Genomic DNA, 17,575 nt, shown 5'->3' with positions numbered 1-17,575 from the left:
CGTAAAATACATACAACCCTTAACAAATGTCACATAAAAATGGAAGAAAAGGCCAAAGCAAACAAAAACAAACGTATATAACTTAAAATGAACCACAAAAAAAAAACGCATTTCGCACGCATTATTCTTTGGACGCCTTCGATTTACAGAGGAAATAACTTACAGATTTTGTTAAAAAGTTTTTGTTCATTTTTTTGTTCTTTGCATTTTATATTTGTCTTCTTCTTCTTCTTGTTGTTGTTATTATTATTTTCTTTCCTTCCAACTTGAACTCTGTCTCGTAAAGTTATTGTTATTATTGCCGGTCGAGGCTGTAGTGTTAATGTTGTTGTTGCTGTTATAAAGTGTTGCTACAAATGACATGACAAATGTCTTTGGCCACAAGTACACAACATCGAACATAAGAACAGCATAAACTGTGACAACAACAACACCAACAACAATTGCAATAACAACAATACACAGTGAACAACATAACAACCAACCGACCAACAAACATTGCTGGGGCATCGACAGCAACAACAATGACTGAGAAATGAACAAGCAACAACCTCATTGCCTGGTGTGTAAGATCTCCTCAGCATCGTCATCGGCGGTGCAACAACAATAACAACAACAAAAAATACTCGCCGAGTCGTAACTTCCAATGATGACCAGCTACATACATACTTTTTATTTGCTGTTCTTGTTGTCGTTGCTGTGTGTAGTTGGCGTAGGTATTTCTTTGTAACCGCTATCGTCTGAACTTTACGCTTTCATAACGCAAAAAATTCGAAAGATATAAAAATTTGTCCATAAAGGCCAAGGTCGAGTCCGACTAGAACTATCAATGGCATTTAATGGCCATGAGCTATGTCATGGTAGTACTGGTGGTGGCGGGATTGGATGTTGTTGAATGGCATGTTTCCATGAAAATAGTAAGGCGGAGAAGGATGTTCTGAAGGAAATCGTATTTGTGCAAGGATCGAAGATGTCTAAAGCGTGGATTTTTCCATTTCAAAGATCATTTGAGCCATAGGCGTGGATTATTTAAATAAACTTATTCAAGGACCTTCTGAGACATAATCGTGGATTTAAAAATTTCTTCCAATGAAGAGATTTTGTTAAACAAAACTTATTAAGGACATTTGGATCCATAAAGGTGGATTTCAGTAAGGACATGTGTGCAAGATCCGATATATAAATATTAGACAACACAATGAGTATACGGGCGATATTAACGTGTTGCTAATTAGGAACTGGTGGTTGGTTAAACAAAAAAACGTGCTTAATTTAAAAGACGCTGGCGTTCTGAATCAATGCTTTATTTCTTTTTAAAACCAATCCTCTATGTATTTGCGGCAAAGTATTTATGATTTTTGCTTCTTCTTCCTTAGCGATTGTGCGAAAAAACATTCAATGACCTTCTGAGCCATTCAAGGAACCCTTTTTTTCGAAAACTGAATTTCTTAAAGACATTTTTAGCCAAGTCCGGATTTTAAAAATTGTTTTAAAGACGTGGATTTTTAAATGGGTTTTCTAAATAATTTTTTAAGGTATGGTTCTTTAAATATTTTTAAGGTCCGGACAATTTTATATATTGGATTTTTAAGTGGATTTTCTAAATATTTTTTTAAGGTCTGGTTCTTTAAATATTGTTTAAGGTCCGGACTATCTTAAATATATTTTTTTAATATTTTTTTCATGATCTGTTTCTGTAGATATTTTAGATGGCGTGCATTTTTATTCCCTCCACCATAGTATGGAGGGTATATTAATTTTGTTTTTCCGTTTGTAACTCATCTAAATAATCATTTCTTGATCAGCGTAAACTTTTATGACGATATAGCCATATCCGTCTGTCTGTTGTAATCACTCTAGAGTCAAAACGAATTGAGATAGATCGCCAAAATTTTGCATAGAGTCATCTTTTGTCTGCAGGTCGGTCCACGTTAATGCATAGCTCCCATATTAGGGTACACCCCCCCCCCCCCCCCCCCATTTTCGGTACTTTCACAGAATTCCGTGAAATTTGGTACATTCAGTTCTGATTGGGTAGCAACTCTCTCCACTAAACATTATAAATATGGGTCCATCTTTTCGGATAGCCCCCATATAAGGGTATCCCCAATTTTGCGGTATTTTGGGGGGTTTGATCGCATTTTTCGACCGAATTCGTTGAAATTCGGTACTTTGAGTTCTTCTCCTTTTTTCTGGTAGCCCCCATATAAGGGTACCCCTCAATTTTCGGTATTTTGAGGTTCTTGAGCGCATTTTTCAACTCAATTTCGCTGAAATTTGGTATTTTGTAGTCGTAGATGGTAAAAAATCTCAGCACCAAAAATTATTAATATTCAACCCTCTTTGGGGGTAGTCCCCATATAACCCCCTTTCTTATATTAAAATAGTTATCTGATTTGTTCCGTGTGTTGCGGTTGGGTAGTCGTTGCGGGAAACAATCAATTTTTACCCTACAAAGACTATTTAGCCATCTGTTGTAAGCATTCCGCCTTCTAACGATATTGTGATAAACATGACTATAATGAAATATATCGGCAGACATTTAGGCATCTACTCAAATATAGTGATACCTGCTGAAGGAACGAATTGAGATAAACAATTAAAATATTGGGTTCAAAATTGGCATATACCGGTCATTAATCAGGCATAGCCCTCATATAATGATATCCCCAAATATTCACTATATCCTACACTATGTAATCAATATTGGTCCCCCTTTAGGCATACCCTCATATAACTTTGTAATCTAAATTACAGTAGTTTGAGGATTTTATACTCTACCATGCGTTGCCAGTACCAGTCCACTTTTGGCATCTTACAGATTTTGGGAAAAATCCCCATTAAAAATTGCTAAAGTTTGTATTTGTGTACATAAGGGTATAAATAAATCGGTTTGTAGAATTATGGGTATATGCCCACTTGTTGGTATGTTCAATATATTTTCATTGCATGTATCTGTCAGTATAACTATGGTGGAGGGTATCCAAAGTTCGGCCCGGCCGAACTTAAGGCTTTTTCACTTGTTTTAATTAATTTTTCCATGGTCCGGTTCTTTAAATATTTTTAATGCTTTGATTTTTATACCCTACACAACTATGTTGTCAGGTTATTATAGCTTTGTGCAGCCATAAGAGTTTGTAACGCCGCGAAATATTGGTCCTAGACCCACCTTTAAGTATACAGATCATCATATCTCGAGTAGCTGAATCGATCTAGACATGTGTGTCCGTCCGTCCGTCTGTCCATTATAATTTGTAAACACGATACAGGCCACAGTTATGGACCAATTTTCACGAAATTTTGCATGTAGAATGGGTTCTGGTCAATGAAGACCCCTATTGTTTTTGATAAAGATCGGTTAATATTCGGTTTTTATGTCGGTTTTTCTGGTCGCTCTAGAGGCCGCAGTTATGGTCCGAACATCGTGAAATTTTACGTGGCGAAGGGGATCGGGCCAAAGAATAAGCTTGCCTATTTTTATAAAGATCGGTCAATATTTACCGGGTCAAATGGACCCTGACTTTTGTGTGAAAAATTGCAACATTTTTATTCTGGGGCGTATATACTTGCTCCTGAAGGACATATACCCGAGAAGTTGATAGTATATCCAAGATGAGTTGTTGACCTTCAATTTGATACCAATTATATGGCTGTATGTACTCTGATGTGGGAGTTATACGTAATTAGGTAAAGGTGACTATGTGCATAGTATTACTATTACTCCATTAGAGGACGGAAATTTCGCGCTGATCGCTTTGAAATTGTACATGATGTTCCGATTATGGTCAAGGACGGCGGCTATAGTTTTCGGTGAAGTTGAGATTTCATTCAGGGGGTGCAATGAACCGAAAACTTTAATTTTGTCAGATTTTTTAGACGCTCCAGAGGCAATTATTATATGCAAAACATCACATATTTTACAAGGTGAAGGGGATCTGACCAAATACTTAGAGCGGGTGTTTAGATGATGATAGGTCAATATTCCGAAGGTCAAATCAACCAAAACCTAAAGCGACCAATTTTTTATTAAATGGCATAAAAATTCACTTCAAGAACCAAATTTTGAAAAATATGCCAGGCTTAGAAAGTGGAGCTGTTGACCTATAATAGATCAAGAGGGTGCAAATATCACGAAATATTGCCCAGTCTCAGAATATAGAACGGCAGCAAGTTTGCTTTTCATGGTAGTTGTGTAGGGTATCATATGGTCGGCCCCGTCCGACTATACTGCTCCGCTCACTGGTTTAAAATAATTTTTTATTTTCAAAGTATAGATTTAAAAAAAAAACTTCGTTAGGAGGGTATTTTTAAAAATTATTCTTTAAAATGTGGATTTAAGATTCCATCTGTTGAATATATCCGTCCGGCTTTACTAATTTTCTTACTGATTTTTAATATAATTTTTTCATATTTTTTCAGTTACGCTAATCTTCAAAATCCTTGAAAATTTCCAAACTGAAGTGTTGATTTTACATTTGAATCATATGATGTGTGTGTTGGTATAAGTGCATCCATCGCAAAACTTTAAATCAGTTGTTAATGTCATTTAAAATTGCGGCCTCTCACTCACAATCATCTTCGCGGTGTGTTGAGCCATTTGTCGAGGCGACAAGCGAAGAAAATTCATTGCCGAAAAGTTCGTAGTTGAAAGAACATTTTAATTTGGATGTTTTTTATGGTCGCATAAAATACCGCAAAAGCAAAAAAAAAAAAAAAAAATATTTCAAAGCATCAGTATGGCGGAGTGCCTGAGAAGAGAGAGAGAGGTGAACCGAAAATCGACAGTAACATTTTTCAAAAGAATCAGCTTTTTTTGTTATTCGCACGTCGTCTTGGCACTTCCTGCACCATGGCGGCTGCGGCTGTGACTGCTGTTCCGTGTGTGTGTGTGGAGACTGTGAAACGCGTTGCTACTTTTTCCCCAAGATGTGATGCAATGTGGTGTTTCGAATCAGCCACCACATACAATTTTATTGTCAAAGGTTGCCAAATGTAAGCAAGCATTTCTTTGCTGGTGAGTTCGTTCGTTCTTCCATTCTTATTATTATTTATTTTTTGGCAATTATTTCCTTAAGCGTGTTATGGATTTTTGTGCTAAGCGCACAACAAAAAAGGGGGACGTTCATCTTTTGCACTCACTTCGCGTAAAGCCGATTACAAGATAACTGTTTTCTGTGCATTTTTTTTGATTTTTTTGTCCTGCCTTAGTTTTTTTGATTTTTTTCTCCTGCTTGGTGATGGTAGTTAAATTATTATTAGTGTTTTTTCTGGTGGTGGGTTGACCCCCTCAACTTTCCTCTGTACCAACACTTTTATTTTTGGTAGTAATATTTTATTCTTACAACAACAAAAAATGAAAATATAAAAAAATCCAAAATTGTCGTTAAGTCAGCAATGATAAGTGACCCATCGACCATGTGAGATAGACGGTGAGATATATGTTGGTGATTTGCAGGGCATATTCTTTTGCTGGTGTTTTCTTTTTTTTGTGGTCTTGGGAAATCATAAACTTTTATGAGTATATAGTTTTTAATTTATGATATTGCCTGGCCTTATCATTTGAGCCCTCTGCTGTTGTTAAGCCCCTTTGTCATTGTTATAATCTCTAGAATATTTTGTGGGGAGATATATGTATGGAGGTTTGAGCGTATATGTGGTACGCTACAAGAAAGGCATTTTACAATTTTTATTTGGACAAAGGTTTTGTAACATTGCCAATAAATAATTCAGATATTCACAAAAAGTCGTGGATTTTTTAAACATATTATTTTTCAGGCATCCATACAAGGCGTGGATTTTTTAAAGAATATTTTTGAGAAGCATCCCTTCACACAAGGCGTGGATTTTTTAAAGAATATTTTTGAGAAGCATCCCTTCACACAAGGCGTGGATTTTTTAAAGAATATTTTTGAGAAGCATCCCTTCACACAAGGCGTGGATTTTTTAAAGAATATTTTTGAGAAGCATCCCTTCACACAAGGCGTGGATTTTTTAAAGAATATTTTTGAGAAGCATCCCTTCACACAAGGCGTGGATTTTTTAAAGAATATTTTTGGCGTGGATTTTTTAAAGAATATTTTTTCAGGCAGCCATCCACACAAGGCGTGGATTGTTTAAAGAATATTTTTTCAGGCGTGGATTTTTTAAAGAATATTTTTTCAGGCGTGGATTTTTTAAAGAATATTTTTAGAGGCGTGGATTTTTTAAAGAATATTTTTTTGAGGCGTGGATTTTTTAAAGAATATTTTTTTGAGGCGTGGATTTTTTAAAGAATATTTTTTTGAGGCGTGGATTTTTTAAAGAATATTTTTTTGAGGCGTGGATTTTTTAAAGAATATTTTTTTGAGGCGTGGATTTTTTAAAGAATATTTTTTTGAGGCGTGGATTTTTTAAAGAATATTTTTTTGAGGCGTGGATTTTTTAAAGAATATTTTTTTGAGGCGTGGATTTTTTAAAGAATATTTTTTTGAGGCGTGGATTTTTTAAAGAATATTTTTTTGAGGCGTGGATTTTTTAAAGAATATTTTTTTGAGGCGCGGATTTTTTAAAGAATATTTTTTTGAGGCGCGGATTTTTTAAAGAATATTTTTTTAAGCATTTACCAAAGGCGTGCATTTTTTAAAGAATATTTTTTTAAGCATTTACCAAAGGCGTTTATTTTTTAAAGAATATTTTTTTAAGCTTCCAACAAAGGCGTTTATTTTTTAAAGAATATTTTTTTAAGCATCCAACAAAGGCGTTTATTTTTTAAAGAATATTTTTTTAAGCATCCAACAAAGGCGTTTATTTTTTAAAGAATATTTTTTCAGGCCTGGATTTGTTAAAAAATATTTTTTCAGGCCTGGATTTTTTAAAGAATATTTTTCAGGTATCTACACAAGGCGTGGATTTTTTAAAGAATATTTTTCAGGCATCTACACAAGGCGTGAAGAATATTTTATTGGTCCTAGACCCACCTTTAAGTATACCAGTCGTCATATCTCGACTAACTGAGTCGATCTAGACATATGTCGATCTAGACATATGTCGATCTAGACATATGTGTCCGTCTATCCATTATAATTTGTAAACACAATACAGGCCACAGATATGGACCAATCTTCACGAAATTTTGCATGCAGGATTGGTTCTGGCCATTGAAGATCCCTATCGTTTTTGGATCGGATAATATTTAGGGGATGAAATGGACCAAAAACATAAAGTTTTTCAGATTTTCTAGTCGCTCCAGAGACCGCAAGTATGGCCTAAACATAGCGAATTTTTACATGGAGAAGTGGATCGGTCCAGAGAATAAGCATGCATGTTTTGATAAAGAGCAGTCGATATTTAGTGGGTTAAATGGACCCATAATTTTGTGTGAAAAATTACAAAATTTTATTCTATGGCATATATACTTACTCCTGAAGGACATAGACCCGAGAAGTTGATAGCATATCCAAGAAGAGTGGTTGACCTTTAAATTGATACCAATTTTATTGACGTATGTACTCGGATGTAGGAGTTACATTTAAATATTTACGTATTCAGATATTATTTAGTAACCCATTACCACACTAGAGGGCGAAAATGTAGCGCTGATCCCTTTAAAAATTTTCATTAGGATCCAGGTATGGTCAAGGACAACGCCTAAAATTTTCGGTGATGATCAGACAATAATTTTGGAATGAAGTAGACCGAAAACTTAATTTTTTGTGTTATTCCGAGTCGATCTAAGGACCACAAATGAAAGCCGAACATCACAACACAACCCACGGTGAAGGGAATCTGGACAATATTTGTACTGAATACTCGTAATATTCGAAAAATATGTCAGTGTAAGGAAGAGGTGATGTTTACCTCTAATCGGGCAAGAGGGTGCAAATATCACGAAATATTGCCCAGTCTCGGAATAAACATCAGCAGAAAGTTTGCGATCCGTGTTAGTTGTGTAGGGTATCGTATGGACGGCCCCGTCCGACTATACTGCTCCGCTCACTGGTTCAAAAAATATCCACACAAGGCGTGGATTTTTTAAAGAATATTTTTTCCAATTAAATTAAATTCGTGGAATTTTTAAATTTATTTTTTTTTAAGTTAATTTATTTCCTTTCTGCTGTATTATAGGGTACCTCCCTGTTCGAAGCTGTTCCATAAATTCTCTTATAAATTGTTATTATTATTTTGTAAATTATATAGCAGAAACCAGCCAGCAACCAAACAGTTACAAGCCAATAAAAAATATTTCATTATTATTATTGTTTGTTTGTATTTGTTGTTGTCTTTTACTTTTGACAACAGATTTACCAATATAACAGTGTTTGTTTTATTTCTCCTTATCTTTCGCTCGTTATATCTTTCGTTATTTTCGCTGGCTTATTTATTTTCATTAAAGAAAGTCATCTGATCTTATTCCGTTGAAGTAAAATTTATGATTAAGTGGACAGTAGGTGGTTTTAAATTACAACATCATATATCTCTATAATAAAATATACAAATGGGCAAAGAATATTCCCTGCATTATTGTTGGCTGGATGTTTTAAAAAAAGCTGTTGATGTCACTGATTCTTACGGTGAAATTTTTGAAATACAATTTTTGGGGGATTTTTTTTTTCATTTCATGGAAGTAGTAAAGAATGAAAAAAATTTTAAATTTATTGTCTTCTCTTTTCAAGAAGTGTGGAATGTCACAAATTATTACAAAGAAACAGTAAGGAAAATAGTAACGTCGAACGGGACCGAATATATGATACCCTTCACCACTATGGGTATATTAAACAAATGCATCCCAAGACCTCTTCATGTTTGTCATTGACCTCTGCCAAACATGAAGAGGTCAATGTACCATTTACTTCAAATAGGACGATATGGAAGCTGTATAAAAATATGAACAGATTTCAACTAAACTTGTCACAGGTTATGTTATACTAATTTCAGTACGTTTTGTTCCTACCAGCCATAAATTGGGTCTTTGGTGCACCATTTACATAAAATCGGACGAAAATATATATGGGAGCTATATCTATATTTGAACCGATTTTCACGAAACATGGCACACATTATTCTAAACCTAATTAAGTACCCTATGACAAATTCCATGTTAATCGAAAGACAATTAGAGACTTTGGTGCCCCACTTACCTTAAATCGGACGAAAATATATACAAGAGCTATATATAAATATGAACCGATTTCCACGAAACTTGGCACACATTACTATAGGCTCAAGTCAGTACGCTATGCCAAATTTCACGCAAATCAAAAGATATATAGGGACCTTGGTGCACCATTTACATAAAATCGGACGAAAATATATATGGGAGCTATATCTTCAACTGACCCGACACACATCATTCAAGACTCAATTCAGTACCCAATGCAAAATTTCGTGGAAATCAAAAGATATATAGGGACTTTGGTGCACCATTTACATAAAATCGGACGAAAATATATATGGGAGCTATATCTATATCTGAACCGATTTTCACGAAACTTAGCACACATCATTCTGGACCTAATTCAGTACCTTATGCCAAATTTCGTGCAAATCGAAAGATGTATAGCAACATTGGTGTTATATTTGCCTTTAATTGGACGAACATATATATGGGAGCTATATCTATATCTGATCCGAATTTCTTCAATTTGGTCCTTGGGCTAAATAAGTGACTTGTGCCAAATTTCATTCAAATCGGATCATAAATGCGACCTGTACTTTGTTTGCAATTTAACATGGACAGACGGACGGACATGCATAAATCGACTTAGAAAGTGATTCTATGCATATTCTCAAAAGGAACCATGGGTCCATCTCGTTTCCTTTTGCCTGTTACAAACATATGCACAAACAAACACATTTAAAGTGGTGAAGAAGATCAATTCCCAACAGGAGCTTTTTTTAAAAGGTTTGCGTCTTAAGTCTTTCGTTTGATTAATTATGAACACGGTTAGGAATTATATATTAATAAAAATATTATTATATATAAATTTGAAATCTGTAGCAGAAATATTGGTTGATAAAAAATATTCCTAAAATCCGCATTCATAATTGGGGGTGGTCCCCGACAAATTTGAGTTACTCAGCAGCCATCATAAAAAGTTAGTCAAAATATTTTGAAAACTAATTTTTTCTCGACACTATTTCTGAGCTTCTAATATTCAGTAAATTATTTTGCCAATTTTCGAATTTTTTTCTACAAAAATATCCCCTTATTTTCATATTCGAAAAAAATTTTAGCTAATTAAGATACACACCGGTGACACCATATTTTCAGCCTAATAGTGACACACAATCATTCCATTGTTATATGATATTTTTTTTAATTTTCAAACAAAAGAATACCATAATTTCCAAATAAAAATTTGATATTTATTTCGGTAGCCTATTGAATTCCAAAATTTTGAATTTTTGGCCACAAGACAAAGAAATCTAATAATTATTTAAATATTTGCCATAATTCATAATTTAAATTATGGTCATATTAGTTTCTCTTACAGTTAATAGCATTGAAACATGTGTAAATAAATTTGATATAACACCTCTCTCTCCCTCCCTACTCCAGCCCTCCATTCTTCAACTTTGTATCGATTCTCTAAGAGTGGGATGTTGTAAAATAACACAATTTTTTTTTTTTTTTTGTAAAAATAAATTTTATTTTCTTTTATATTGAGATATAGAGTGTGTGTGTTTGTTTGATGAAATCCCACACACTCATAACATATATAAATTATGACAATGCGCAAATGTGTCTTCGTAGCTGTCTATCTGGCTAGATGTCTATCTAGCAAATGTCTATCTTCAAATACTAATAATACAAAAGAATAACTTAACGTTGCTGTTGTTGTTGTTTTCATCCGTTTGAATTTGAATGGCAATGCCAAGCCTGTCATAAAATTGATTGACAATTTAATTTCAGTAATCAAACACTTCATAAACAAGAGATATGGAGGGGGAATGTTAAAAAAAAAAATATGGAAGTTTTTCTAGATGGATTTCTGTGGCTGTGTAAAAACAGCATGAGATTTTTTATCGTTTTTAAAAAAATTAGTTAAATTGAAAGAGAATTAGTATAACAAATTTTGAAGAATGTTTTTTAAGGAGGATTATACAAAAACATTTTTAAAGGTTTTTAAAGGCATGGATTTAAAAAAATCTAACCATCTCATGGGCGGGGATTTTCATACCCTACACAACTATGTTGTCAGGGTATTATAGCTTTGTGCAGCCCCAAGAGTTTGTAACGCCGCAAAATGTTGGTCCTCGACCCACCTTTAAGTATACCGATCGTCATATCTCGACTAGCTGAGTCGATCTAGACATGTCTGTACGTCCGTCCGTCTGTCCATTACAATTTGTTATAGACCAATCATCACAAAATTTTGCATGTAGGATGGGTTCTGGACTATTGTTTTTGGTAAAGATCGTTTAATATTTAGGGGATGAAATGGACCAAATATTAAATTTTTGTCAGTTTTTCTGGTCGCTCCAGAGGCCGCAATTTTGGCCCAAACATCTCGAATTTTTACATGGAGAAGGGGATCGGGCCAAAGAATAATGCCTGTGTTCATAAATATCGGTCAATATATAGCGGGTCAAATGGACTCTGACTTTTGTGTGAAAAATTACAAAATTCCTATTCTATGGCATATATATTTACTCCTGAAGGACATATAACCGAGAAGTTGATAGTATATCCAAGAGGAGTGGTTGACCTTTAAATTGATACCAATTATATTGTCGTATGTACTCGGATGTGGGAGATACGCTTAAATATTTACAGGTGCTTACGTACTGAGATATTATTTAGTAACCCATAACCACACTAGAGAGCGGGAAATAGCACTGATCGCTTGAAATTTTCCATGAGATTGTGGTCAAGGACAACGCCTATAACTTCCTGTGATGATCAGATAATAATATTGAGATGATGTGGACCGAAAACGTAATTTGTTGCGTTTTTTTTCGAGTCGATCTATAGGCTACAATTATTAGCCGAACATCACAACACAAGTCACGGTGAGGGGAATCTGGACAAGTAATTAGAAGGGATGTACTGAATATTAGTAATGTTCGGAATATATGTTAGTGTAAGGACGAGGTGCTGTTGACCTCTAATCGGGCAAGAGGGTGAAACTATGCAACATTGCCCATGTTCGGAATAAAAATCCTCAGAATGTTAGGGTTCCGTAGTAGTTGTGTAGGGTATCGTATGGTCGGCCCTGCCCGACTATACTGCTCCGCTCACTGGTTTAAAAATATTTTCTCCACATATTTCATAGACGTATATTTTTATACCCTTCACCACACTGTGAAGTAATTCTATGCATATTCTCAGTTACAAACATATGCACAAAGACATAATACCCTGTTTATGTATTTGAGCATATGTTTGTAACTGAGAATATGCATAGAATCGCCTTCTAAGTCGATTTATGCATGTCCGTTCGTCCATCCGTCTGTACGACCATGTTAAATTGTAAACAAAATACAGGTCGCATAGGATGAAATTTGACACAGCTCGTGTATTTGGCCCAAGGACGAACCCTATTGAAATTGGGAAAAATCGGTTCAGATTTAGATATAGCTCCTATATATATTTTCGTCCGATTTAATGTAAATGGTGTACCAAAGTCCCTATATATCCTTTGATTTGCACGAAATTTGGCACGTCATACTAAAATGAGTCTATTACGATGGGAGTTAAGTTTCCTGAAAATCGGTTCAGATTAAGATATAGGTCCGCTATATATTTTCGTCCAATTTAAGATAAATGGTGCACCAAAGTCCCTATAAATCTTTCGATTTGCATGCAGTTTGGCACAGTGTATTCACTAAGGCCTAGAATCACGTACGTGAAGTTTCGTGAAAATCGGTTCGTATTTAGATATAGCTCCCGTTTATATTTTCGCCCGATTTTATATACATAGTGCACCTATGTACCTATATATCTTTCGATTTGCACAAAATTTAGCCGAGCGTACTGAATTAAGTCCAAAATGATGGTTGCAAAATTTCTTGAAAATCAGTACAGATTTAGATATAGCTCCCATATATATGTCCCAAAGTCCCTATATATCCTTCGATTTTCACCAAATTTGTCATAGCTTACTGAATTGAGCCCAGAATGATGAGTGGTAAGTATCGGCGAAATCGGTTCAGATTTCGGTATAGCTTTATATATATATTTCCTCCGATTTTATGTAAATGATGCAACAAAGTCCCTATATATCTTTCGATTTTCACCAAATTTGGCATAGCTTACTGAATTGAGTCTAGAGAGATGTGTGTTAAATTTCGTGAAAATCGTTGCAAATTTGGATATAGCTCCCGTATATATTTTCGACCGATTTTAAGTAAATAGGGCACCAAAGCCACTATTTATTATTCAATTTGTACGAAAGTTAGCATAGCGTACTCAATTGAGTTTAGAATGATGTGTGTAAAATTTCTTAAAAATTGGTCCAGATTTTGATATAGCTCCCATATATATTTTCGCCCGATGTAATATAAATGGTATAAAAAACTCCCTATATATCTTTCGATCTCCACAAAATTTGGCACAGCGTACTGAATTGAGTCAAGAATGATAAGTGGTAAGTTTCCGCAAAATCAGTTCAGATTTCGGTATAGCTCCCATATATACTTTCCTCCGATTTTATGTAAATGGTGCAGCGAAGTCCCTATATATCCTTCGATTTGCATGATTCGACTTGTTGAAATTGGTGCAGATGTAGCTTGCTTCCACATGTATTTCGAACGGGTGTCTGAGATTAAATTTTTAAGAGTGCGACATACCGAATAGCGTGTATCAAGGCATGAGTATGTTCCTTTGAGGAAACATTGAGTGAACATTTTCAAAGTTCGCCATGGGCACGAATTTCGTATAATTTACTATTTTCATATTCTCTATCTTGTGCTAATTCCATATGATACTCAATAATTAACATAATTACTATGACCACTTCTCCCCCTGAACATTCCCGGAAATCATATATTTCTTGATTATCTAGATTTCAGATTTTATCAGTACAACATTTGTCAACACCCTAATAGTATTGTCACCACCTTTTCCAGATAATTACCTAATGTTTTTTTTTTTTTGTCGAGCATAAAATGAAATATCATAACATGAAGTTCGAAGACGTTTTTTTCCCAACACTTCAAATATTCTTTTTTGTTTTCATAAAATTTACAATGAAATTAATTTTGTTGTAGAATTCTCCCCCTCTACGGGAGGGGGGAAAACACTATTCCCCCATGTGTGTTGATAATTTCAAAAATACAAAGTTTGGTAGGAACCTACCGAACCAACGAAAAAATGAACCTGTGGTAAACCTGTTTAATGAAAAATTACAATAACCACAGTAAAACAATAACAACAGCAACAACGATATGAAAGTAGCAGCAAACCATTACTATAAGAACAACAACAACTACTACAAAAATATACAAAACTTTATAACATTTGATTACATGGTCTTAAGAGTAATAACGAAATTATCTCAAACATCGGGCAACCCAACAACAACAGCAACGAGGCTGCTAAAAGAAACCTAAAATGAATGTGCGAGCCAATGCGAATACAAACGTATCTACAACAACAAAAACAAAAGCCCATGTTTAAATTATTGCGGCGGAGGCCGCAGTGTTTCTGTTTCTACTCTTTTTTCGGCTGCCACCGCCGTTGAAGATGTTGATGACTCCCTGACCATGGCCACAGTGTGGAATTGTGGTGCTTGGCGGTGCTGTGCTCTGCTGCCTTGCCTAGATGTTGTTTGTTATCCCCAAATTATAGTAACCATAAATAATAACAATATCAACAGGAAATTGTAAATGTGTAGAAAATTTTTAAAATTACAAAAACAGCAACAACAACAACAACCCAGCAGCCACAGCCACTACTACTGCCAGCGAATTAAGTGTAATTATTATTATTTTTTTTTTTTTTTTGTATTTTTCGTTATGTGCGGGAGGAGTTCGAGAGGAATTATTTTCCTCCGCCTGATGACCATAGAGCAGCAATACGGAGATTATATCTAACTTTGGCAATGAAATTATTAGGCTGTTGTTTTAGTTGCTGCTGCTACTTTGCTTAGTCGTTGATTAGTTGTTTCCTTGCCATAGTCTTAACTAGATGTCTTCTTTACTTGGAATTTAAGTCAATTTAAAGTCATGCCGTGGATGGCTGGGTAAATGGATTTGTTTGCCATGATAGCTGGGGTAGAAATGTGAGTGGAAAAATGTGGGTATATAATTCAAGAGAAATCGTAATAGACATTTTGATCGTTGTAGCATTTTAAATGAAAAAGTAGCTGGGAATTAAAAAGGATAGGCCTTAAGTAAAATCGATGATAAACCAGTAAGGAAATTAGTATAGTCAGAGTGGGTCGACTATATGATACCCTTCACCACTTTTGATATATTGTGCATATGTATTCTTACAATTGCATGTCCATGTTCCCTCGAAGGAACATACTCATGTCTTTCTGCAGCCTATGATAAATTTAATTTCATTCGGGCAGATTTAGAGTCGTCCGCGTACCATGGGACAAATTAATGGCAAAAGATTTATAGCAAAATTGATACATGCTATTCGGTATGCCGCACTGTTAAAAATTTAATCTCAAGCAGACACCTGTTCGATATATATGGAAGCTATGGCTGCATCTGCACCAATTTCAACAATACGCAATAACGTCACTCAAGTCTCAATTTGATACGTTGTGCAAAATTTCGTGTCAATCGAACAAACATTAGGAGTTTGGTGCACCATTTATGTAAAATCGGACGAATATATATGTACATGTAGGAGGTTTATCGAAACCTGAACCGATTTTTTCGAAACTTAACACAAATCATTCTAGACAAATTATGCCAAATTTCGGCAAAAGATATATAGGGACTTTGGTAAAATAAAATCGATATATGAGAGCTATATCTAAATCTGAGCCAATTTTCAGGAAATTTAACACACACCCTTCTAGACCTAATTCAGTACACTATGCCAAAATTCGTGCATATCGAAAAATATATAGGGAATTTGGTGCACCATTTACATTAAATCGGACGAAAACATATGTGGGAGCTATATCGAAATCTAAACCGATTTTCCCAAAACATACCACACAACATTCTACACTCAATTCAGTACGCTATACCAAATTTCGTGCAAATCTAAGTATATATAGGGACTTTGGTGCACCATTTACTTTAAATCGGACGAAAATATATATGGGAGCAATATCTAAATCTGAACCGATTTTCTCGAAACTTAAAACACGTCATTCTAGACTGAATTTAGTACACCGTGACAAAATTTCGTACAATTCGAAATATATATAATAACTTTGGTACACCATTTACATTAATTCGGACGAAAATATATATAGGAGCTATATCTAAATCTAAACCGATGTTCACGAAACTTAGCAAATGTCATTTTAGACTTAATTCAGTAGGCTATGCTAAATTTCGTGTAAATTGTAAGATATATAGGGACTTTGGTGCACCATTTACCTAAAATCGGGCGAAACTATATATGGGAGCTATATCTAAATTTGTGTATACCACCTAGCCAAGATGAGGTCATAAAAGCAATTAATCGGCTCAAGAACAACAAAGCAGCAGGAGCCGATGGGTTACCAGCCGAAGTATTCAAGACTGGTGGCCAGATGCTGGTCAGGAGCATGCACCAGGTGATTAGTACAATTTGGCTAGAGGAATGCATGCCCAATGATTTTAACCTCAGCATCCTGTCTATTCAAGACTGGTGGCCAGATGCTGGTCAGGAGCATGCACCAGGTGATTAGTACAATTTGGCTAGAGGAATGCATGCCCAATGATTTTAACCTCAGCATCCTGGAGACAAGACGATGTGTGCCAACTATAGAGGAATAAGTCTCCTTCCCATCGCATATAAAGTACTATCCAGTGTGCTGTGTGAACGACTGAAGCCAATGGTCAATGACATCATTGGACCATTCCAACGTGGCTTCAGACCTGGCAAATCCACCATTGACCAGATTTTCACTCTGCGCCAAATCCTGGAAAAGACCCACATCGACACATACCACCTATTTGTCGACTATATAGCCGCATTCCACAGCCCTATCCGTTCAGAGGTGTTTAAAGCCATGTCTACGTTCAGCATTGCTGCAAAATGAATACGGCTATGCAGGATAATTTTAACCCTTTGTGGCCCAATGTTGCCCACAGGCAACAAAATGTTTTAGAGCTTATATTTTATATGTAGCTAGTAGATATGTATTATTTGGATTTCATATGTGAAGACCTAATTATGGACGACACATATCAAAAGAAAAATCAAAAAATTGGTAAAGTTATGAGCTTTCCAATATAGAGAAGAGGGTAAATTTGTGTACAGTACTAATTTGTGTATACAGTCCAAATTATTTAAATCGCTTCGTATTCAAATTGTACAAATTCTACCCTCAGAATTATTTTTGATTCTTGTAAAATTGAATATAGAGAATAATTTGAAATGATTTTTCTGACGATTTTGCGTTTGGTTTTCTTCATATTGGGCTTTAATTTTTCCGAAATCGATATATCCCGAATGCAAGGATATATCGATGTCAAA

The sequence above is a fragment of the Musca vetustissima genome, unplaced genomic scaffold, assembly GCF_032173495.1.
Source record: "Musca vetustissima isolate MV318-11 ecotype Yass unplaced genomic scaffold, APGP_CSIRO_Mvet_v1 utg8377, whole genome shotgun sequence".
Taxonomy (NCBI): domain Eukaryota; kingdom Metazoa; phylum Arthropoda; class Insecta; order Diptera; family Muscidae; genus Musca; species Musca vetustissima.
This window is presented reverse-complemented; position numbering follows the sequence as displayed.